Below are 24868 nucleotides of genomic sequence, written 5' to 3'. Positions count from 1 at the left end.
AACCCCCTCTTTTCTCATCAGTCATTGGCTGTAAGAGAAGGAACGCCCCTTATCCATTTACAGTCATGCTTATCAGTGACGGTGCTGCTGTAGGAGCCAGGACAATATAAAATATATAATATAATGTAAAGTATGAACTTGTGTCAGCCTCAGAAAGCTAAAAAATTGCTGCTTTTCTTCTTTCTTTTTTGGATTTTAAATATGGTTTAAAGACATAAAATGAGCTCTCCCTTAGAGAATATAATTACTAGATAAATTTACTTTTTTTCAGTAAACTAACTAATCTGACTACCACAGTGAGCATCTTAAATTCTGCATTATTCTCTGTTTACTGGGCTCTTTTCAGCTGTTTGCATTCTTTTTTAATTTCAGGAGAAATCAGAGCTCTGTGCCCTCTCACTCATCTGCCTTTTTCATTTTAGGAGCTGTTCATGTTGCCCGAGGAGCGGCATTATGTAAATTCTAAATGTGAGTAGTAGACAACTTTTTACCACAGCTACACCCCATATGGCCCGAGTACTGCCTGTGCTCATCTCCAGCGTGGAATATTCAGCTCTCACATCCCCATGGAAACCATGCACGCCAGAGAGACACAGCGCTGCACATGTGTGTGAATCCTTGAGCTTCAGTATCAGTCTCTGTGTGTGGGCATGACTGTGAATGATTTTTGACTGCTTTTTATTCAGGATGTATGTTGTCCTTCACCATATCAATGTAAACAGAGAGTATAATGTTCGAACTGCATAATGAAATGATGAAATCAGATGTAACGATCATCAACAAGGTTAATTAGCTTCAACTAAGAGAGAACAAAGACTGAGAGCTTTGAATGCATGTGCCTGTGGAATCTAGTGCTTGTGAATGAACGTCTTAAAAGGGAAAAAAAAAATCATTTTATGCTTAAAAACACATGTGGAGGTGAAATTGTAGTAGTAATAGTATTAACTAGATCAAAATGGCAATTTCAGCTAAAATTGCATGGGGATGCTGAGAGCTGAATTGTGGAAGAACTGCTGAAAATAGCCAAAAGCACAACAATAGCTGAAAATAGCCTAAAAGCTGAAGATAGCATAAAATGGCCTAAAAGTAGCTGAAAATGGCATTCAATAGCTAAAAAAAGATAAAAATAGCTGAAAGTAGCCTAAAAAAGCTGAAAATAACCTAAAAATAGCTGAAAGTAGCCTACAAATAGCTTAGAATAGCCTAAAAATAGCTGAAAGTAGCCTTAAAATAGCTTAGAATAGCATAAAAATAGCTGAAAGTAGCCTTAAAATAGCATACAAATAACTGAAAAAGCATAGAAATAGCTGAAAATAGCATGAAAATAACTATATTTTAAAAATTATAAAAGTTAGAAATGAGAAAAGTCATAGCAGTTGAATGAAGAAGAAACTAAATTTTCTAAAATTTAAACGTGTCGATATGACAAAGTATGAAGGAGGAGATAGCTGGCGCGGATGAAGAATAACAAACAAAATGGCCGACTCGAATATCAATAGTGTGGCTGCTCAGCATCCCCACTAAATACTGTTAAACCTTCCAAAATCAATGTTATCACTACGACTGGTTTGAAAAACCCACATTATATAAGAAGTTCCTACCAAGCACTTGCCAGCATGCACCTGCAAGCCTAGCAAGCAGAGCACCTTTGCCTGAGTTTCATTCAATCCTTTCACAAAATGCCTTAATAGTTGGAGGACCAAAATACCCAATAAGGATGGTTCTTACTGAAATGATTTGTAGCTGTAGCATTTGTTGTCTAACTTCACTGGTGAACTAAGTTGCATTTACTCTCCTTACGTGTGCGATCAAGGATGTATGCTCTCTTTTTCTTAGTGGTGGGAGTATCGATACTACAGTATTGATACTGAATATCGATATATACTAAGTACTCTTTTGGTATCTCTCTGTAGTAAAGTATTGATACCAAATGCGCACTATAAAATACGTCTCACCCCCCGCCTCCCTGCCTCTCTCTCCTTAAGACTGTTTTGGCTTTACTGCTCGTCCGTATCACGTGACTTTGGAGACCAATCGGACAAGTCGATCCTGCTGTACCATGTGACTTTGGGGACCAATCATAAATGAGTGACAGATTTCAACTACTCCACTTGCTCGAATAGAATTCATTTTACAGTTTGTGATGTGAACCCAGCTGTCTTTCTCTCTCAATGTGGTCCCCAGGTAAATTTCAAAAAGTGTAAGAAAACATAAAAAATACTGAGACCACATGCCAATACTATATAATGTATGTATAAAATTGTAAAAACACATGATAAATATTTTGATGAAAATCTTTGATGACTTGTATTTCTTATGTTTTTGCTTGAAACTAGTGGCTATAGGAAGCTAATATAGCCCTTCTATCCGAATTTTTAAAAAAGAAAAGAAATTGGGCATTTTTATGTTGTAGATATTCTAATTCTATATACAAGTTTGTGCTATTATTATATTCTATTCTATTATTTTAATTTTAAATTAATTAAAGATTCTCCCTAAATGAATTTCTGAATTCATGTGTACCTTTTGAAAGTTTGTGAGTCAAATATTTTATTCTTTCTTCAAAAGTATCAGTATCAATAAAACTTACATCAAAAAGTATTGGCATCGTATCGAATTAAAAAGCATTGGTAATGCCTCTCTACTTTTTCCTCCCTTGCTGTTGCTTGAGAAGAAACAATCGAAACTACTATAAGTCAAGATCTGATAAAGTGATGTTCCATGTGTTTTTAAACAGATGATGACAGGAAGGCCTGTCTAGGCCTGTTAAAGAGCTCAGGTTAGACCTGTTCTAAATGAACATGCACAAAAAATGATTCAGGTATGTGTAAATAAAACTAACATGACTTACAAAAGTTTTTATGGAGGGCTGACTTTGAAACAAAAGCTACCATAGACAAGCCAGGCAACTACATACTGAAAGGAACCTTGTATGACTAGGTTAAGTCTTTTTAATTATTGAATTAAATATTGAATTAATGTTTGAACTCCTTTAGTAAGTACTGTACACCCCACAGTGTTTCTCTACGCTAACTTCCATTTCCTCTGCCACCATAGTGTGAACTACTGCAATGTCGTTTTGATGTCTGCTCCAAATTATGTTAAAGGTCAGTCAAGCAATTTGCCTCCATTTAATTGCGATGTCTCTGCTGATACTATAAATGATTTTAAAAGAACAATATAACTGGCTGTGTGGGCCCAATAAAGCACCAGGATGACTTTGGTAAAGTATGATTGCTATTAATCACTGGTTCACCAAGGTTTTGAGTCACAGCCCCCAATAAAAACAGCTTAACAACAGCCACCCTATCCTCCTTCACTGTGGCTTAACATTAATAATAGTGTTTTAATTAAAATGGACAATATATATGAATGAACCGTACTTGTAAGGACTAGACTGTGTAAATATGCTAGATTGTAGCCAATGGCTAATTTCCATTTATTGTTCCTGGTAAATGTTAATTAAAAAAAAAAAAAAAACATCATTAATGATCAGTAATGACATGTAACAGTGGGTAATTTATTCTGGTATAATGTCTCATTCTCTTCATCTCTATCTTTTCCTTGGAAGCAAATGCTTTTGCAGCTAAATGCCACTTAAGACCCAGTTTTAAAGGAGATAAGATTATCTACAAACGGTCTGAAACCACCCCTTTGAATCGAGGGTAGCAAACAACCCATTAATCCATCCATCAGAACCATCTTTTTACCATCTTAGTTTATCTGGGGTTGGGTCATGGTGGCAGCAAGTCAACCCAGACATTCCTTACCCCAGTGACATTTTCCAACTCCTTCTAGGTGGTCCCAAAGCATTCCCAGACAAGCTGGGATAAGTAATCCCTACAGAGAGTTCTGGGTCTACCCTGAGGTCCCTTTTTAGGTGGACATGCCAGGAAGACCTCCAAAGGGAGTTGCCCAGGAGGCATCCTGATCAGACACCCAAACCATCCCGACTGACTCTTAGGTGAAGGTGATTAATACGTAGAGTCATGTACATCAATTTAGGCATGTAGGAGGCTGGGGGTTCATCGTGGGGCTTGATTTGCCACAACTAGAGAGGATGGGCAGAGTCAAGGTGACATATGTCAACAAACATGTCAAGGTCAAGCTTGACGGTATCTCTTTTGTCAAGGCATTTTCCAACTCCTGCATTCCCAGTGGTTTTTCAGGCCCTTGAGACAACCACAGCACCAGGGGCTTGGGGCAACCCTCCTACCAGCCCAGACAGGACTCTGGGCCTTTTTTTCCTGGAGCCCCCTACTCATACATTACAAAACTAAGTTACAACCCAATATATGGCTGACTGCAACTATCTGGGATGCCTGCCGAAATACCGGACAGGGGAGAGGAGTAGCTCTGCCTACTCCCCCATACAAGGTATCCACAGCACTATAGACAGAGTATGGCATCAGCAGAGGCCCACTATGCTCCATGAACCACCATTAGATGTTGCTACTCCTCCGCTAACACAACTCTGTATGGCTCTGAAAGTATAGTTACTCACTCAGTCAGGCAGGCACATACAGACCCATTTAAAGATCCACGAATAAGAAAAAATACATTGAGAAGAGAAACAAAAATTTCACTTTGATTTTTAGTGATAACATCCCAATAACACAGGCCAAAACACATTTTTCCAAAAACCTTTCTATGAACCCTCAGAATGTTTGTTCCATTGATTTTAGTTAATTTTGCAAACCTGATTAATAGCCTTAGAGCAGACAAAACTTTGTGCCCCCGGTGAAACCTTTGCCCTTGACCCCAGGTTGGGAACCAATGCCCTAGCCTATGCCATGCATATGTGCCACATCCACCCTTTTCTCTGGCCTAAAGGTGCGGTTTTTTATTATTTGTTTCAACATATACTTTTCCCATGCCCTCAGTTATGTGCAAGGACATCCAGACTGGGGTTGTGTCAATCCTCCTTACCGCCCTCAGGCACCCTAATCGCCACATCTATGCTTCACTCCAGCCTCAGTTTTGGGCTGAAATATGCCTAAAACTCCAGCATAGTACAATATATATTTATTGATGTGTAAGTTGATGACATAGCATACCTCTTTATGCTTACAGCAGTTGCACCAATCGTTATGATGCATGCAGGAAAAACCATTAAGATGCATGCACAAGCTGTCACATAGGTGTCACGCTGCCACCCTAAAACAGCCCCCTAACAGCCCTGTAAGACAAAATACGTCACCATCTTAGTCACTGCATTGTGGAAACAACCCTCAGTCAATATGTAAGTTATTTCATTTTTTAAAATTCTTTTTATTTCTTTTCTCCGCAACCATCTGGGGACCCCCAGAAATCAAACAGGACCCTCACAGTTGAGAATGGCTGCCATAAATGACCAAAAATAAACAGCTGCTTCCAAGTGTTGGACTTCCTGTTTGGTTTTCAGTATGTGTCTAAGAGGCTTATTTGTAGGGCTTGACCTGTTACAGATGCCTGCCAAAATACATGAATGTAGATGATAGGACATCAGTGCAGACCCCTTTTGAAATGTGTGTGTGGTACTGTAGAGAAACATCTAACATACTTGTATGCCACTTCTAATGCATATAAATGTGACATTTCATAAGCTCCCAAGCTAAAAGAGTGATCTTCTTGCTTTGCAGATGCACCTTTTCGGCATTCAGCACCTAAAAATGCACCCCACTCAAGGTGTAACTGTAATAATCATCAGATAATGAACAGCAGAAATAGCACACATGTATTTGTGTCTGAGATGTGGTGGATTTCTCAGCGGGGCAGTTACCATGTTGCACGGTTTGACAGCTCTGGGGATGAAGCTGTTTTTAAATCTTGCCGTGCGTGCAGCATGTATTGTCCTCTTTCAGCTGCCACAGGCTGTTGATTGAAGGGGAGGAGGGGTTGGCAGGGCGAGGTGGGTCACAGATGCCCGAACATGGAGCCTGCTACATGTCCTCCACTGTGGACAGCTGTGTCCCATAATGCTTTTGGGTGAGTCTTAATGACCCTCTGCAAAGCTATCTGCTCCTTGTGGCAGAACGTGCTGGGATGAAGCCTGATTTAGTACACTATGCTGCATATCAGCTCAGGTTAGGTAGCAGGAATGGTAAATAAACAGTTAATGTTTGGTTAATTTTATCCCTTATTTACTGAAAAATAAAGGTTTGAGGAAGATTTTCGAATGATCACGACTGTCAGTCTGTGTGGGATTGCATGAGCTGTAAATGCTGGAATAAAAATACAAGTGCAACAACTAAATCAGAGCCTTACTCCACTCCCCTCGTGCATGAATTTCAGATTTTTTTGCTGCCACGTTTTCTCCAAAGCAGTTCAAGGGTAACAGTATGACCTGTGCAAACTAAAAAAAAAAAATCCAGTCTTGAAATGGCCACAAACCACAAAACTAAGATGATGTTACTGCCTGCTCTGCTGCACTGTGATGACTATTCAGCTGACAGCTCTGCCAACAGAAGGACGAACACTCAGATTTAAAGTTAAAAAGGAAAAAGGTCAGTGAAAAGAGAGGAAGGAGAGTTTAAGTCAGGTTTTTATATTAATGAAATGTTCTATCTATATCTATATGCAGTTTTTACATTCAAATGTAGGATCTGGACATACAGGTTTTGATTATCACTATGGGAAGTTTCCCTTTATTCTTTTTGTAGTACATTTGTAGTCCAAGCTGCATTGACCAATCACACATCAGCAGGGTTGGGTGTTCACAGGAGGAATAGTCTGACTTTGCAAAGCTGGTGGATTTGACAGATCTTGCAAAGCAATAGCAATAGCAATAGTGGCTTAGTTAAAGCCACTACAAGCCTGCAAACAATGCAGTTTTATCAGAACAACACTGGAAGATTCCCTTTGCATAAAAAATGTTTTGCTCTGTCTGCCTTTAGCTGGAATCTAACTTTTTTTTTTTTTTTTTTTTTTTTTTTTTTAGATTTGCTTGCTTTGTACTTTTTATTTTCTCACATGTTTTGAACTCTTAGGACAAAATTGTACTAGTTTTCATCGGTCAAAAAATGTTTGGGTTGCAATTTGGGTTGAATTGAGGAGTTGACAGCCATTGGTCTATGGGCTGTTGCCCAGGTGGTTGTAAATATATTACCTGCCATGAGTGAAACAGTCTACCTGGCATGTCAGGTTAGAAGTAGTCTGTCTGGAAAGCAACAACACGCAGAGTCATATCCATGTTTATGACGTACCAGTTTTCATGTCATATTTATCAGTATAATCTAACGATTATTTTCTGAAAACAAGGAAGCAGCGAGCTCTGTAATCCAAAATTAGTTCATGAAAATGATGTCCTGGGTGCTGGTTTGGTTTATGCCCAGCTTTAAGTCAGCTAACTAGCATTTAATCAAGATGAGGCAGAACATTCAGCTTGGGGCCCCTTAGTGGCTTGTGGGGCTCTGTGTATTTGCATAGTCTACATATAGCGAGAAATGGCCCTGATAGTCCTTTGCCGACCTGTTGCAGGACCGATTCCTGGTCTAGGTGCAGTTTGGTGTATGTCTTCTACCACGCTATCTCCTGTCTCTCTCCAGCGGTCCTTCAGAATAAAAGCAAAATAACCAATGAAGAAATCTGAGGTACAATGACAGATGTAGAAGTCTGAAAACTTTATTACAGCAGTGTTATTTTACCTTTTTTTTTAAGTAAATTTTTATTTTTATTTTATATTATTTTCTTTTTTCATATTATTTAGAGGGGTGTTTTTGTGTACATTCTGTGTGTATTTTGGGAATACAGCATTGTTTATATCGCAGGTCTTCTTGTTTATATTTTTCTATTTTCGTACTTTTATACTCTTTAGTTTTTTTGTAGAGCTGACTCAGGAAGCAACGCACAAAAATTGGTTGCCATGGTAGCTTCTTTTTCTTTCTCCTCCTTTGTGGGGCTGTAAACCAGCTATGTGCATACCGCCACCTGCTGTTTCAGACTCAGTAAATACGCAAGTGGGCCCGGGTACGGTTCGATGTTGCTAGTGTGAAAGCAAGCCAGCGGGGGGAAGGGGGAGGGGGAGAAATCGCACCACGGCGCGGTTCAAAACAACTGGGCCTGATGTGAAAGTGCCTTATTGTCTTCAAAGTATGGTGCAAGATTTGGCTTATATGCACTAAAACAGCTTGTACAATCATCCTTCTTAGTTTTTTTATATTACTGCTATGAGTACATTGCAAGGCCTCTATATTTTTGGTTTTCTTTTTGGAAGGAAGAAGAATAAGTCCTTGTATCTTGTTTGATTTAAACTAGCATGTGTATTTTTGACTGATCTCAAAAGAAATGAGAAGAGTTTCCCACTCTCTCATGCTACTATGATCTTTTCTCCCCTATGTGACTGACAGTGACTGTAATTGCAGGTTAAATATTCAGACAACAAACACCCATACTGCACTATGTTGTTTTTGTGCTTTGGGTCTTTGTCCTTGTAGCATTGTGACCTCAGAGAGGAGCCATCTCCCTCTCATTCACAGACGTATAAACCCATTTTCTCAGAAGAAGTCAGTCAAGTGATCCCTTTCAAAGTAAAAGAGCAAGAATCTGATGCCCTGATCACCGGTTGTCTCCTTCATCTGAGCGCTGACACTCTCCTGTGTGCCCCAGACTCGACTAACAGCCGACTGGAGTGTGACTGAGAGCAACAACACCATACACTTCAAACGACTCTGCACTCAACCGCTTTTTCAGTGTTGAACTTATCGTGTCTCCTCCAGCTTGATCCTTTCGTCCTCTTCTTCTCCTCTCGTCAGTCCTCACTGCCCTCTTCTTTCTTTCCCTGCCCTCTTCTATGCTATCTTTCTCCCGTTTTCTGTGCCTTCTAACAGCTCTTCCACCTCCAGAGCCATCGCAGGGTTTTTCTGTGTCGTGTCTTTGTAGAGAGCCAAACAGAGAGCATGTGGAAGTGCACATGGTTTGATTGAAGTGAGCCCTGATTCCTCTTAGCTTAAAGTCACTAATGAAGAGGAGATGAGAGATGGATGATGGAAGGTGGAAATGGAGGAGGAGGATGAGAGCGGGAGCGTGACAAAAGGAGCTCTGATTGTGACCGCGAGTGGAGAGGGAGTGTGTTTCTCTGAGAGCAGTGGTCTGATGAGGCGAGGAAGTGATTGGACTGTAGTCGTGTGTAGTATCAGTTACAAGTGGAGAGGGCTGGACTATTTTTAGATACCAGGCAGGTTTGAAATAAAACTGACTAAAACAACTATCTTTAACAAATACACAGAAATAAAGCATCATAAAAAGACAAGATACAGTCAGAAATATTCCTAAAACTCCAACACTTCTAAGACAGTCTCTCCTCTAGAATTACACTTAAAAAACACTGTAAGATATGGAATATACAGGGCCTGTAAAAAGTTTTCACCCACCTTTGATTTTTTTTTTAACAAAAACCTCTCTTTAATATCAAATTGAAAACAGATCTCTACAAAGTAATTTCATTCAAGACTCCTTGCTACCATTACACCATGACGACAAAAGAACACTTTAAGCAAATCAGAGAAAAGGTGATTGAAAAGAAAACCAGGGGATGGGTACAAAAAAATTTCCAAGGCACTGCACATCCTGGACTTCAGTTCAATATGGCACATGTGTAAATCTTCCTAGATCAGGCTGTCCTCACAAACTGAGCAACCATGCATGGAGGAGACTAGTGAGAGAGGCCATCAAGACCCCTTTGACTACTCTGAAGGAGTTACAAGCTTCAGCAGCTGTTGGCGGGGTTCTTTACCAGTCAAATGTCAATGGGAGAGTGGCAAAGAGTTGGAGAAAACTCTGATTAAATCTGGACTAGAGCTCACCAAAAAGCATGTGGGAGACTCCATGATCAAGTGGAAAAAAGTTCTTTGGTCTGAAGAGACCAAAATTATGCTTCTTGGCCATCAAAAACTGCACAAACACACCATCTCCACTGTGAAGCATGGTGGTGGCAGCACCATGCTGTGGGGATGCTTCTTAGCAGCCGGCCCTGGAAGGTCTGTCAAGATGCAGGGTAAAATAAATGTGGCGAAATATCGGAAAATCCTTGAGGACAGTCTTATTCAGTCAGCAAGATAACTATGGCTTGGGAGAAGATTTATTTTCCAGCAAGATAATGACCTGAAGCATACAATAAAAGCTACAAAGAAAGGGGTTAAAGACAACAAGATGAATGTTCTGGAGTGGCTGAGTCAACACCCAGATCTCAATCCTATAGCAGTGTTACTCAACTCTGCTCAACCAGAGAGCTAAATAGTTAGAAATACCTTTGCAAGAGCCACAGACTAAGTGGTGAAAAGTGGCAAAAACGGTTAATGATGCAGTAGAAGTGGCAAAAATGTCCATAAAGCGGCAAAATGGGACAAAAAATGGGGAGGAAAAGTAGCAAAAATGAGCAGAAACAGGTAAAATGGGTGAGAAGTGACAAAAAATGAGTTACAGGTGGCAAAAATGGTCAAAAGCGGCAAAAACATATAGTGAAAAATCATTTAAAAGTGACCAAAATGGGCAAAAAGAAGCATAAAGGTGGTAAAATTGGGCAAAAAGCTGTTAAAATGTGGCAAAACTGAGGAAAAGGGGGGCATCTGATGGCAAAAGGCAGCTTATATGGGTGAAAAGTGATGGAAAATGAGGAAAAAAAAGGGGCAACAATAGCAAATTGCAAAAAGCAGGGCAGTAGTGGCAAAAATGGGCTAAAAACAGCAAAAATGTGGCAAAAATGGGTGAGAAGTGACAGAAACTGAGTAATAGGGGACAAAATTGGTCAAAGTCGGCAAAAACAGCAAAAAATCAGTGAAAAGTGACAAAGGACGGGCATAAAAGCAACATAAAGGTGTCAAAAATGACAAAAAGCTGTAAATAGGTGGCAAAACTTGGAAAAAAAAGTGGCATTTAATGGCAAAACGCAGCTTATATGGGCGACAAGTGGCAGAAAACAGCAAAAGAAAGAGAAGAAAACTATCCAATAGCAAAAAAGCAGGACAAAAGTGACAAAAATAGGCAGAAAGAAATGGCAAAAATGGGCAAAACCAGCAGAAATTGATTAAAAGTGGCCAATTAAAGCCGACTGCTCAAGCTTGGGAAACAAACTGATTAATCTGACTTGCAATGGATAATTTCTGAGGTCAAATTTTCCCTTATTTAAGGTTTTCTGTGCAAATTATGTTTCAAATTAGACATTAAAGAGCCACAAATCATCACAAAAGAGCCACATGTGGCTCCAGACCCACGCACTGGGTATCATTGCTATAGAGGATTGGTGGCTAGACTTGAAAGGGGCTGCTCACACCTGATCCCCGTGCAACCTGACAGAGCAAAGAAGAATGGAGTACCGATCCACACAGACTCAGTGCTGTGATTGCAGCCAAGCCTTATCTTAAGCCAGATCATATTGACCATGACTGGTTTATAAAATCAATGAATGGGTAAAACATCAGAGGGGTGAATACGTCTTAAACACACTGTAAGTGGCTATGGTATATTAGATGCAGGAGGTTTTAGGTGGTATCTGAGAAGTGAAATAGGCTTAAACACTCTTCCTGTGGGGTGATTTCCATTGCATTTAGCAAAGTCCACAGTGTGTAGTTTCCATGCAGCTGTGTAGCTCTGATAGCACCATCTGTTTTTACCATGTGGCGTTTGTAATCCAGGAAGCTACCGGTATGGTAACTGAACTCCAGCCTAGAATAACCTTTCCACTTTCATTTCTATTGTAGAAAAAGTGAGATTATAATTCTTACCACAGTGTAAGAGACCAGAGATTACAAGTTCCTGTGCTCCTCTGTTTGATATACAGTGCCTACACAGGCCCTTTGCAAAACATTTGCACTTTATCTAGGTTCCTCCCATTTCTCTGGATCTTTGCTGAAATGTTTGTATGCCTTGATTGGAGTCCACTTGTGGGAAATTAACTTTATTGGACATGATTTAGAAAGGAGAAACCTCTCTACAGAAGGCCTCACAATGCATGATAGAGCAAAATCAAGCCAGGAAGTTTGGCTCGGCCAGGACTCTTCCAAGATGGTCGGTGGGTGGATAAGGGTGACCAGGAACCCGATGGTCACTCTGACTGAGCTCCCGAGATCCTGTGTGGAGATGGGACAAAGTTCCAGAAGGTCAGCCATCACTGCAGCCCTCTACTAATCTGGTGACCATTTCAAGAGGGAAAATATGTCAGAATAAATCCCAAGAAATAGCAATGACCTAAAGAAGTTGTGACCAGAAAACCAGCAATAATAGCCAACAGGTGCTTAGACAGGTGTGATGATGGAGCTGGGAAACTTTATAACCAACAGTGTAAATGCAGCGTGTGTTTAGCTCATTTGATTTGCCTTTCCGACTCTGATGATGGTGTTTATTCCTTTTGGAATGCTAAAAAATAATCTTTGTAGTTCTTTTTTTAATGTCGTGTGTAAGAGGTTCACACCAGCGTTTTTAACATAATCCGGTTAAAGCATGAAGTCTTTTGGTCGAGCCCCAGCGCTTTGGCATCTTGTGTTCTCCGTGCTGCCATGGCGTTCTTGTGTTTGTACACATCCTATGGCTCAGTGAACAATTACAGCCTCATTATGTAAGGCCATGAATTTTTCTAACACCCTCTGTTTCCTCTGCATGTCTGAGTGCGAGTGTGACAGAGAGCGAGAGAGAAAGAGGGAGACGATGTGTGCGCGCTGCATTGCGCTAGCACATGCTGAGGCTGGGGAACTGTTCTTTACATCTGCCTTAATTGAACCGCACTCAAGCATAAATTAGCCCTCCCTGCAACCTCGGCACTTTCCACTGTGTGTTTGTGTTTGTGTACCTGTCCCGTACATGTTTGTGAAGTAGCTGAGCAGATTATTAACTGGACTGTTTTTTACTTTTGTCTGTTTTATCTCTTAGATTTTTGCCCACATGCTCATTTTGAGGTCAGGGCTGCACAGTGGAGCCTCAACCTCTCAGCTAGAACTTTCCAGGTCTGATTCTCTGCCTGGAGAGAGGATTTCCCTGTTTGGAGTTTGCATGCTTCCCCTGTTCATGCAGGGCTTGCTAGTAGCCAACTGACAATCATGATACACTCTATATGGACAAAAGTGCCTGGTAATTTTTCAATTCAGGTGTTTCAATCAGATCTGTTGAAAAAGAAGTGTAAAATCAAGCATGTCACCATGCAGTCTGCATTTGCAAACATTTGTGTGCAACATTTTGTATGAGGTATTTAGCTATAGTAGTGTCATTAGCCTCCAGTGATTTCTGAGAAAGTTGATCCTGTGGTTATATTGAGCTCAGAGAGATCCGCAGCATAATGGCTGTAGATGTGAACATTTTATCCGCCTAGTTTAACGACTTTTACGTAAAATGGGCCAAGAAAATATGTTGGCTTGCCTATACTCTGTCGAAAACATACAAAGCGCTTCATTTCTCCTCAAAACCCCTCTATGTCAGGCACTAATTTACGATGCAGCTTTGGGCATTTTGTCTCCTTCCACCTGCACAGATCCTCTGATCAGCTGTGTGAGTCTGCAGGCTTCTACAGGGATAATAACACCACACATTAGGGATATTGTTAATGGGCTATGTATCAGATTCAAATATGTTAAACTAGATAATCATGAACTCATTGACAATCAGAATCAACCAATCAACTGAAGGAAACAGTTTGTAGCAGCAGTGTTATACAGTCTCACTGAAATTTGCCACTTAAGTCCTCTTATGAACCCAAAGAGCAGAGCTTCGCAGGCAAATAAGATATCATTAGGAGTTCTGTACGAATGAATGGACCAGCTGACTCGCCAGAGTGGAAATGAGTCACTGAGGTTGCATACAAAAGAGGTAAAAAGTAAATTCAGTGCCTCTTAAATTATGATTGGATCCCATGTATTTAACCTGACACGCCAGCTAGACTGTTTCATTTATCTACTGCATGGATATATTTCACATTCATCTGAGAAAGCTCCCATAGAAAGCATTTGGGGAGGGCAGAAATTCTGAGGTGATTGGAGGAACGTTAATGACGGGCCAATCAGAGCGACAACACAAAGTGCGTTCTATGCACGCGCTACTCTTGAGCTGACAGGCTACCGCGCCCATAGATTGTTAATGGTGGAGCTTCTCTGTGAATAAGATTTTTGCCAAGGCTGATTCGGAGGCATGCAAAAATGTCCTCTCTGCTGAGACAAGCTTTTGGTGTTGCTCTTTGATCTTGCTTTAAACAGATTAGTGGTCCAGTTCTGATTAAACTGCCACTTTCTTACTGCTACATTTGAGCTAATAGCTACTGCAGCAGCAGCCATTGGGTACACGACAAACCCCGCCCTTAACGATCACAAATCTATGATATAGCAGGCTGGGAGAAGAGCAGAAACATGCAGAAGTGTGATTCAATTCTGGTAAAACTGGTGCTGAGCTAAAATTACATCTGAACTAATCACTGCACTGGAGGCAGCCATTGCAAATGGCTTTGAGTACAACTAAGCCCCTCCCATAGTTACCGCCTTATTCTTCTCAAATGATGCTGATTGGTCCGAACAGCGTTCAGTTCTGCACAAATGCTGTGGATTGGAGGTTTTCAAGTTGGATTTGCCTGATGACAGAGATGGAGTCTGGCAAATCCATCTGCTTTGAAAAGAAAGGATCCTTTTAAAGATCAAAAAGCCAACGTGGAATTAAAGGTCAAACTTGAGATCATTTTTAAAGGTGAAACATGTTCAGGAGCCGGGGTCGGAGAGTCAAAAAGAACAGAGGGATGGTCTGATTCCTTGTTATCTCTTCCGGCCTTTTCTGTGATATTCCTTGGCAGAAACAAAAATGAAGAATGTTAATAATGCCATTACTTCCCTTTAATTTTCCTCTCTGGCTAAATTTCCGCCTTCATAACTTCTGCCAGAATGTGTTGAAGGTTCAGTCTAGTTGATCTTTGGCTGTGAGATCTGGCAGTAAACCAGGGCAGTGTGTCCTGCTGGGGTTTGCACAGCTGGCCTGGAAAACAAAGTCTTTCTCCCTGTTTTAAAACCAAACCTTTGTCTGCACACTGTCAGACTTTCATGTTTTAAAAGGTCTGATCCCAGACAATTAAATCAAGTCAGGCCGTCTTTGTCTCCTCTGACCTGACTTGCCTTTAAAATCCAATAAGTATGTTTGTGCTCAGTGCAGAATCACTAAAGCCGTCCTTTTCTATGATACAGATCTGTTTTAACAGAAGCATTCACAGCTTCAGATCAATGAGACACAATGGATGTTTACTGCCTTTTCTTATAGCGGCTGATTCTAAGCCAGCATCCTCGTCTCTGTCAGTTCTTTGGTTTCTAAATGAGCGACATACTTAAACACAAACTCTTCATTCTTCTCCTGCATCAGCGTCTGCTTCTCATGTCCTTGTTTTTTGTACAGTTTTCGTCTTTTTTTCTTCCTCTTACTTAATTCCCTGCCTCTCACTCTCTTTCTCCGCTCCCTCCCACATCTTATCGCTCAGAGCAAACAATTACTTGCCTTGTTTGAGATACTCTGGACCAAAATAAATCTGAATAAAAGCAGGGCTCTCAGTCGCCACAGAAAGAGAGACGTAATGCGGGTGATTGAGGTGCAGATGGAGAAAGGCAATAAGAGGAAGACAAAGAGTATGTCAGTGCTGCTGAGCATCAGAATAGCCCTCTCCCCCTGGCTTTTTCTGCCTTACACACATGTATACAAACTCCCTCTTATGTGTGTCCACATATTTCTGAAACAGAGCTTCCTTTAAAGAAATTAAACGCCTCAAGGCGCAGCGGAAATAAGCTATTTTCTAGTGGATCACTAAAGAAAACATACAATCCTTTCAAACCTGAGGGCTTTTCATTGTTCTTGGCAAAGAAAACTATACTTTTCCTTTTCCTGCCTGCCTGCTTATCTTTGACTGCATATTCATGTTTCTTTTCACTGTAAATTATTAGTGCATCCACTTGAATCATCCATGTGGGGATGTCATTTATTGTGACCTCCATTTGATGCTGTTTTCCCAACTGTGTGTTTCTGAGATCTTGGAAGAGATTTAAAGACGCAAAGAAGATTTCAATTGCAAATAAGACTCAGCAAGGCTCCTGAGGATGCATATGTGCAATAATTTAATGCATTTATGGAAGTTCTGACTTTTATTTTACAGTGTACAGTAGGATGGGTGAGAGCATAAGGGAGAGAGAGTAGAGGGGGATGGTGGCTGGATGTGTTTTTTCCTGCACTTAATTCTAATGTTTTTATTCAAACCATAGTCAGTCAATGCAGGCTTTCATGTTAATATCCTTTCATTGTTAGGAAAAAATTCAACTTTTTTTTCTACACTAAGGTACATTTTTCCAAAGCTTTGCTTTTGACAAGAACACATCTGACCAATCAAAACGCTGGTTGCTAACTATATAAGAGTTTTGAGGGCAGACTTGACATAGGCAACAATTTCCTGTGTCAAGTGCGTGTTGAGCTTGGCACTGGTGATTTCCCAACTCTCCAACTAGGGGTTATAAGCCCTGTGATGACCCCTTAGTGCCAGACATGCTTACATGACTGTATACTCCACTGTATACTCTCTTTTCGCTGGTATCTCCCAAAAATCCCTCTCTCGCCTATGGCTAGTACAGAATGTAGCAGCGAGGCTTCTAACATCACATCACTCCCAGTTTAGCCTCCTTGCCCTGACTCCCTGTAAGTTTTAGAATTGATTTTAAGATTTTACTATTTAAAGCAGTGGAGGGCCTGGCTCCAAACTACTTAACAGAACTTTTAACCCTTTATGAGCCAGGCTGCAGCCTCAGATCTTTGAGCGGGGACCTCCTAGTCGTTCCAAAGTCGAGGCTTAAGACTAAAGGTGACAGGACCTTCTCTGTCAGGGCGCCTCGACTTTGGAACGACCTGCCCAAAGAGATAAGGCATACAGAGTCAATGACATCTTTTAAATTACTTCTTAAACTCATTTTTGTGTCCCCTCTTCTTGCAGCTATATTGCTTTTACCAGACTATTATAATTATTATGATTATAGTTAATATCTTTTACTGTCTAGAATTTTAGTTTTTGTTCGATGACTTATTAATCGCTACACATTTTAATTGTTTTATTCTCCTTCTCACCATTTTGATTTATATTCATTTCGGTCTCTTCAAAAAAATTTTAAATGATTTTACATTTCTGGTCCTTAGGTCTCTTTTTATGTCATTGGGTTCCTGTGCTTCCTGGATTGGTCTGGGTTATTCTGGGTTTTTAGTCTTGGTCTTCACTTTATTTTGGACTCCTTTAAATCTGGGTTTTTATGATGTCTTTCTAATTTGACATATTTTTTGTGTTTAGAATGTTCTGCTAGTTTTTTGATGTTGGATTAACATTCCTGGCTGAGTTTTTCATGGGTTCTTCTGCTGTTGTCTGTCAGTTTTGTCTTTCTTGTGTTGTTTTGCTGTTTGTGTTTGATGCTTTGTAATTGTGATTCTGCTTATTGTCAAAACACTTCGTAAAGCCCTGTTTTTAAAGGTGCTATAAAATAAAGTTTATAATAATAATAATAATTATAATAATAATATGTATGCATTTATTGCACAAAAACAAAAATAAATACAAAGTGAAATGTGAGGCAGATTGGTACAGCATGAACATACAAATGTATATGTACATACATGCTGCAGCAGATCTGCCTGGTATTGTGTGCAGTAATGATAAAACAGAAATGGCGCTGACCATGCCATTATGCAAAAAAGAGACAAAGTTGTCATTTTATATTCTGTTCTAATGTATCTCGGTTTACCAGTGGGTAGTGTAATTAGTGTGGCATAATTTACCAGGAATATTGTATCATGTAAGTTGGGAATAGAATACAGGAGCATCAACATCCCCCTCTGAGCTATTCACAGTTCTGTGGGATTTTTTCAAGTTGCCATTGATGAACAAGGGCCTTAAATTCTGTAGTGGTTTTCTTTTTCTTTTTTTTTTTTTTAACGATCAATTTAATTTAATTTAAAGATCAATTTTATTTCAATAAATGTTACACTTTAAACTTTATATTAGCACAATATTTTCAAAACTGTTTTTAATTAAAATAAAAATACCCAACAGTCATTAAAGTAGAACAGAATGACTAAATTCATGCTTGTTTGAATGGTTATTTTCCTAATTATCATTGCCACTCAGGCTTATTTGGTCAGTAGCTGGAATTCAATTATAAAAGGGAAGTTCTTTTGTTGAGCACCATTCATACAAGTGTAACTCAATTTGTTTTACATAGTTAATAAAAAAAAAAAAACATTGAAAAGATATCTAAGCCAATGACATTAAAATAGAAGGGCTGTAAAACAATCAAGTTTTTAAATTGCCATCAACCACATTTTCATTTGTAAATTTCAACCCAAATGTTTTTTGTCTATATTGACATTGTTAATTCAGACTCACCAGTCTCTTGTTTGGGAACTGTCTAAATCCAAAGAGATGTATCTTATTAAGTTAACTTCCATATGATTATATAGTGCTGCTACACTAGTGTGATCTAACTATAGCATAGAAGAAGGAGACAGCTTCAAAGCACTTTTTTGTCAAACGTATTTGTGAACTATGTTATGCATTAAGACACAGGTGTCAAATTCAAGGCCTGGGGGCCAAATCTGGCCCAGGATACAGTTGTATCTGGCCTGCAAGATCATACGATCTTTCTATGTGTTATTTATATTTTTTCATATTTTACTAATGGTGAAAATGAGGCTGACAGTTTATGTTTAAATGTTGACCTTGTTAGGCTCTTAGATAAGACCTAAATTCAGAATCCGAGATTGACTTTCACAGTCCTGGCCTAAATAGTCCGGCCCTCAGGACTTCTCATCGCAGCAAATCTGGCCCCGGACTCAGTATGAGTTTGACACCCCTGCATTAAGACATATGCAGGAGTGCATGTACAAAATGACTCACTGCACCACAAAGTTCATGCTCCACTGTACTCAGTGCACGTTTAACCCTCTGAGACTGGTGTTATCATACAGTATATGACATGAATTGACTGTTTCATCATCGCATCATGCTTTGTCAAACTGCACATCTATGACTGCACAGATCCTGGTGGGGACAGCCTGAAAAGCTCATAATGAAGAGACAGAAGCTGTGACAAGGCCCTCTGTGTAACTGCAGACAGGAAGTGCTTTGGAAAAAAAAAAAAAAGAGAGCTAATGTAAAGAAACCCAAGGACTTTTGTAACTATGTCAATATTTTGACGACTAATTTCCGTTTAGTTTTCTCTTTTGTTTTTATAGTCACGTAACTTTTAAAAATGTCTATTCTAAAGCCCAGGTTGTTCTGAAAAAAAAAAAGAGCTAGACTGTTGATGTTTTAGAAGCTTTTTAAGACAACAAGTCCAGGTGAGACAAAATGGTTAAAAATTGACCAGGGCTCAGAGGGTTAACTTTAATATACATAAGAAATAAGTAGGAGAGCATGTACAAAATTGCATACTGAGGTCCAGGACCCTGGTAAATTTACAGCATTTACACTTTTTAGGAATTCAAATGCTTAGTGGTTGCTGTCATTGCCATGGCTGTGTTTTGTTGTGCTTCCTCATATGGTCAGCTTTCTCCTGATTGGCTATTACTCTGTTTTATGTAATAGTCCACAAGGCGTGTGCTTGACTTTAATATTTACAATTTTAAAACTCGGAACAGTTCTAATCGTCTTCTGAGCAGGTTTGGGAGGGTAAAATGATTCTAAAAACACCTCACACCACTGGAAATTCATGCAAGATAATCTTAAGAACCATCAGATGATCAGGATTTTGCTGACTTTGGTGGAAGGGAGGAACAAGGCCCAAAATCAGCATGATTATCTTGCAGTATGAACTTTACTTCAGGCACATAAAGTTCAAGATGCTGTTGGCCAAAATGAACCTAAGAGATGAATAGATGGACCAATGGGTGATACCACAGTGGCTACTGTGGGTCCAGCATCCATTTACTGGGTGCGACGGATAGCTCATGTACTGTAGTTAGCTACAGCTGGTTTTCCAAGAAGCTTAATATGTCCTCCTCCAAACGGTTGAGAAGACCAATTAAGAGTTGAAACCTTTTGTATGAGTGGGTATTATCACTCTAATCCACCAGGAGATCTTAATAATACTCCATCCTCCTCAAACAAACTCCATTAATCAGGAGTTAAACAAACACGAGCGCTCCAGGGACTGCGCACCTCTTAATAAACCCACAATGAAATAATCGACGCACAAAGTCCTAATCTGCTTTCTTTGTTTTTTTTTCCAGCTGTAAGAAGATATATAACATAACACATCTCTTCAGATTATGCTAATTTTGTTACAAGATCCCTGCTTGGATAATTTAGCATTTCTGCACCCACTGTGTGTTTGTGTGTGTGCGTGCATGTGTGTGATTTTGTGCCGATAATAGAATCTTAATTGGTTGATTAGAGAGGATTAAGGTCATTGATTGGATAGAGCTCAGGGCTCACCTGTTGTCCCCGGCATCTAATTGGTTGGCTAAATAACATTTCAATGAAAGGCTGGGAGCAGCACCAGGCGAATGTTCACACACTTTAACACACACATGCACAGTGCCGGGAAGGAAGGACGGAGACAGATAAGGAGAGGAGCGGGGGATGAGGGATGGAAGAAGAAAGAGGGAGAGAGAACATCCTTTTTACAGCCGAGTGTCTCAGGCTCTCTGGATGACAAAAATATGGCCTGTCAATCACCAGGCAGGCTGGAAATCTGTGCCTGTGTGTAAAAGTGTGTGTGGGGAGAGGCGCTCAAAGCACACACGGTGCAGGTGTTTAGAGTCGACTGCTAATAACCCATGTCAGCACCCACACACACTAACACACATGCTGCTGTGTGTGAAGTCTGATGGCTGCGGCAGCGGTGACAGCCTCTGAAGATGAGACTAATAATTGATTGACATCTGTGTCCTTGCAGCTCCGTCTGTTTGTATGCGCCTATAGGTTGTGAGTGGAGCGCTATGTTTGATGTTTGCACATGGGCTGTTCTATCATTAGGCAAAGGTATGCTGTAAACCTGGGGCCTCGTGCTCTAAGGGGCCCCCAGATTCAGTCCTATTGGTGCCTGAAATTAGTGTTAATGATTAATACATGCATTTCAAATGAAAAATAAGGAGCAAAGATTTTTTTTGATTATCCATAAAAGTCTTTAGGAATGACCTATGCCAACAGCAAGACTCAAGACCCTCAAAAGGAGCCAAAATGTTTCATATCACACAAAATATTTAAAGGTAGATCTGCATAGAAACATGATGCAGTGAAGTGCAGAATTGGCATACACAGGCGGTCGCCCCCCCCCCTTGTGGCCCAATTGTTGAAAACATACGCTAAAGTGCCCTCTTGGCAGGCAAAACATGTGCTAAAGTGCCCTCTTGGGAGGCATAACGTGTGCTGAAGTGCCCTCAAGAGCCAAAACACTTGCTAAAGTGCCCTCTTGGGAGGCATAACGTGTGCTAAAGTGCCCTCTTTGGAGCCAAAACATGTGCTATAGTGCCCTCCTCTTGGGTGGAAAAAACACACAAAACTCCAGAAAACCATTAGGACCAAGAAATACTATGAAACATTACTGTTGCAATGACTTTTATGTTGGCCCTTTTTTGATCTATATTGAGCCAGAACTATATCTCACAGAACCAGTTTGGATTATCTGGTACTAATATGGTGTTAAAATGCACTAGAATACAGGAAATGGCATCTACTTAATTGAAAATATTCTGGGGGAAGACCCCCGGACCCCCTAGGGATTTATTTATTTATTTCTGTGTGTTCTTTACAGTCCAGTGTTGAATCTACACAGTTCTTGTGGATGCTGATCCTAACTAAAAACTAACTTGAGTAGTCTGTCTAGTTAGTCTGTTTTAGGGTATATAATGTGCCACTTGTATAACATATAAACATGTCTAAAGTGCCCTCAAAAACACGCAAAACTTAGTGCCCTCTTCAGTGGCGAAACCGCGCTGTATGTGCCCTTTTTTTCTTTTTGCCCCAGCCCTTGAAAAAGTCTGTGCACGGCACTGGACATACGCTCCCATTCCTCACCTGAGTATAAAACATATAATGCAAGAGAATACCCATGAATTTACAGTGACCTAAGGAAGCATAGCAAATTGGTCAAAATACGCAGTTTAAAATATGTAGAAGTTTGGAATACTTGTGCAACAACTCCCACTTATTTAATAGCCTAGAACTACTGTAAGCCTTGAATATTTCATTATACCTCTCTAAATGATGCTGCTTTTAGAATACAGTGGCTAGTAAAAAACGTTTGTGACTGGCAGGAATATGAATCCACCAGCCACAAAGGCAGATAGATGAAAGTTAAATTCCAACCTTGGTTCACACGCAAATGCTTCGCAAGCTCAGTCTCGTATCAGATACATTATTTTGATTTTTTTGCTCTTAAGTAGCATTTAGAAAGGAACCATTCTGATGTCATGTATATTTTATATTTGAGGTCTGACAGTATGGAAAATATTTCTCACAGTTTTAAAAGACAGAGAAATTCTTAATTTCTATAAATGTGGAGACGTATGCAAAACACATAGTGGTGGAAGCTGCAGTGATGGTTGTCCTTCTGGAACTTCTGGACCATCTCTTGGAAGAGTCCTGGTTGTGCCAGACTTCTTCCACTGAGATTTATGGAGCCAGCTGTGCTTTTGGGAACCTTCAGGGCTGCAGATTTTTTTTTGTATCTTTCCCCAGATCTGTGCCTGTCAACATTCCTGTCCCTGAGCTCTGCAGGCAGTTCCTTTGACCTCCTGGCTTGGTTTTTGCTGTAAAATATATAGAAACATCTCAATAACAATCTAGAGAAATGGGAGGAACCTGAGCTAAATTTCAAGTGTTTTTCAAAGCATCTGAATACTTATGTCAATATGACATAACAAAATTGAAAAGAGTGACGGGTGTCAGAATACTTTCTGAATGCACTGTAGATGTTTATAATTCCCCAGCCACCCGGACCATTCTTGTTAGCACCATATCTCAAGAATGCTGTGAAAGATTTTCTTCAAACTTTGCATAAACGTCCACTCTGACTCAAGGATGAACTGACTGGACTTTGGGCGTCATAGCTCAAAGATCAGTGCTATAATGTCGTTCATCTCCTACTTGTAAAAGATAAATCTCAAGATTGCTTCTAGGCTTTTTTTTTTTTTTCAAACTTTGCAAGGATGTCCACTCCGACTCATAGAGGAACTTCATGGTTTTTGGAGCCAAAAGACGAGGTTGTGTTAATCCCTTTCTTGTGAATGTAAAATCTGGTGAAAAATTCCAGGTAATCTGTCCAAAGTTTGCATAAATTTCAACTTTGATTTATTTTAGAGGTGCTAGATCAAGTCCACTATGACATCGAATTTAAGAGCAATACTTCAAGACCTCACAGAGAGATTTTAATCAAATTTGAAAGAAACCTACACTTGGACTTTAGGGGTGACAACATGACCACAGCAACCACCACAGCCCTTCGTCTTGACCTGCCACTGTACTTTCACTGTCCAGCATTTGTAGGCATTTAACTGGCAGGTGGTAGTTCTTGTTATTCTATAAGTTAACCCTTGTCTAAAGACTAAAACATTTAGACATGTGAGTTTGAGTTATGAGGCTCTTCAAAGAGGTGATGGGTGCTGCTGGGTGGTGTGGTTGATTTTTTTTTAGGTCAGATTTGTATTTGTAGTTCCCTGAGAAAATGACGCCTCTAAATCATTCTGTTTACTCGCTTTCAGCTAAATGGGAAGGGACCTTTTATTTATTTTCTTTGCCTGGTGGCCTCCGAATTTCTAAAATCACACCTGCTAGCGTGGCCTCCTGTGTGTAATAGGAATGTTGAATTCGACATAATTGAGGGGAGAGGGGAGTAGATGCGTTGTAATGGTTGCACCTGCTGCAGGTTTTATTTATGACACTACATGTTTTTGCATGTTTTTATCAATATTTCCCCTGATTTTTAACCTGCTGTATCAAACAGCACAGGTACCGCAGGCTTTTAGAAGATTACTGTGCTGTTTGCTTGGCAGCTACAGCCTGGATCATTATTATGGGAAACCTTAATGATGGTGAATTATCATTACTGCAGAAAAAGCTCCTCTGCACAGCAGGAAGGAGGCACATAAACAACATATTCACACGCACAGGAGGAAGTAGTAAATCCCATTCCAGATATTTCTAATGTGCTGTGCAGTGATGAAGCGGGGCAAACAGCTGTGCATAAGCAAATCTGGCTGCATGTTTGGAATGGATCCAGGAGATGATGGTGAATGATGGACAATAAATTGTTAATATTGATTAAAGTTAGACTTTTTAATTCACAAGTAATTCAATTAGCCACAGACGTATGGCTTTGCACCAGAATAAATGAAGCAACAACTCATGTATTGATGTTGATGCAAGAAATTACAGAAAATTTGATGAAGTCCTGATTTTAGTTCCAATCTCAAAGCACCTAGGGTGTTGGTATGTTTCTAATATTGCTTTCAGACAAAATGCCCTTGGGTATTTATTTAGTTTCTTGGCCTTACATCCATCTGTCATATGTCCGGGGCCTCCCAGACATGGCAAGGACCCTGAAATACTCAGTAATTGTCCTTCTTAGAGGTAGAAATATGATGACATGTGCATGTTAGTTCAAGAGCATTGGCACACAAGTAGGAAGAATGTAGTGATCTGCCTGTGGCAGCAGACTAAACAAGTCCACCCAGACATGCACATTTTCCAACTCCACCTGGGGGATCCTGAGGCATTCCCACACCAAATGGGATATATAATCCCCCAGTGAGATCTACCCTGAAGCCTCCTTTTAATTGACAGGGAGGCCACCAGGAGGCATCCCAATCAGAAGCCCAAACCACCTCAACTGGCTCCTTTCAATGTAAAGGAGCAGCAGCTCTACTCTCAGCTCCCCTGGGATGTCTATAGCCTATCTCTAAGGCTGAGCCCTGC

The sequence above is a fragment of the Cheilinus undulatus genome, linkage group 4 (assembly GCF_018320785.1).
Source record: "Cheilinus undulatus linkage group 4, ASM1832078v1, whole genome shotgun sequence".
In the NCBI taxonomy this organism is placed as follows: domain Eukaryota; kingdom Metazoa; phylum Chordata; class Actinopteri; order Labriformes; family Labridae; genus Cheilinus; species Cheilinus undulatus.
The sequence above is the reverse complement of the archived record's forward strand: the minus strand, read 5'-3'. Positions refer to the sequence as shown.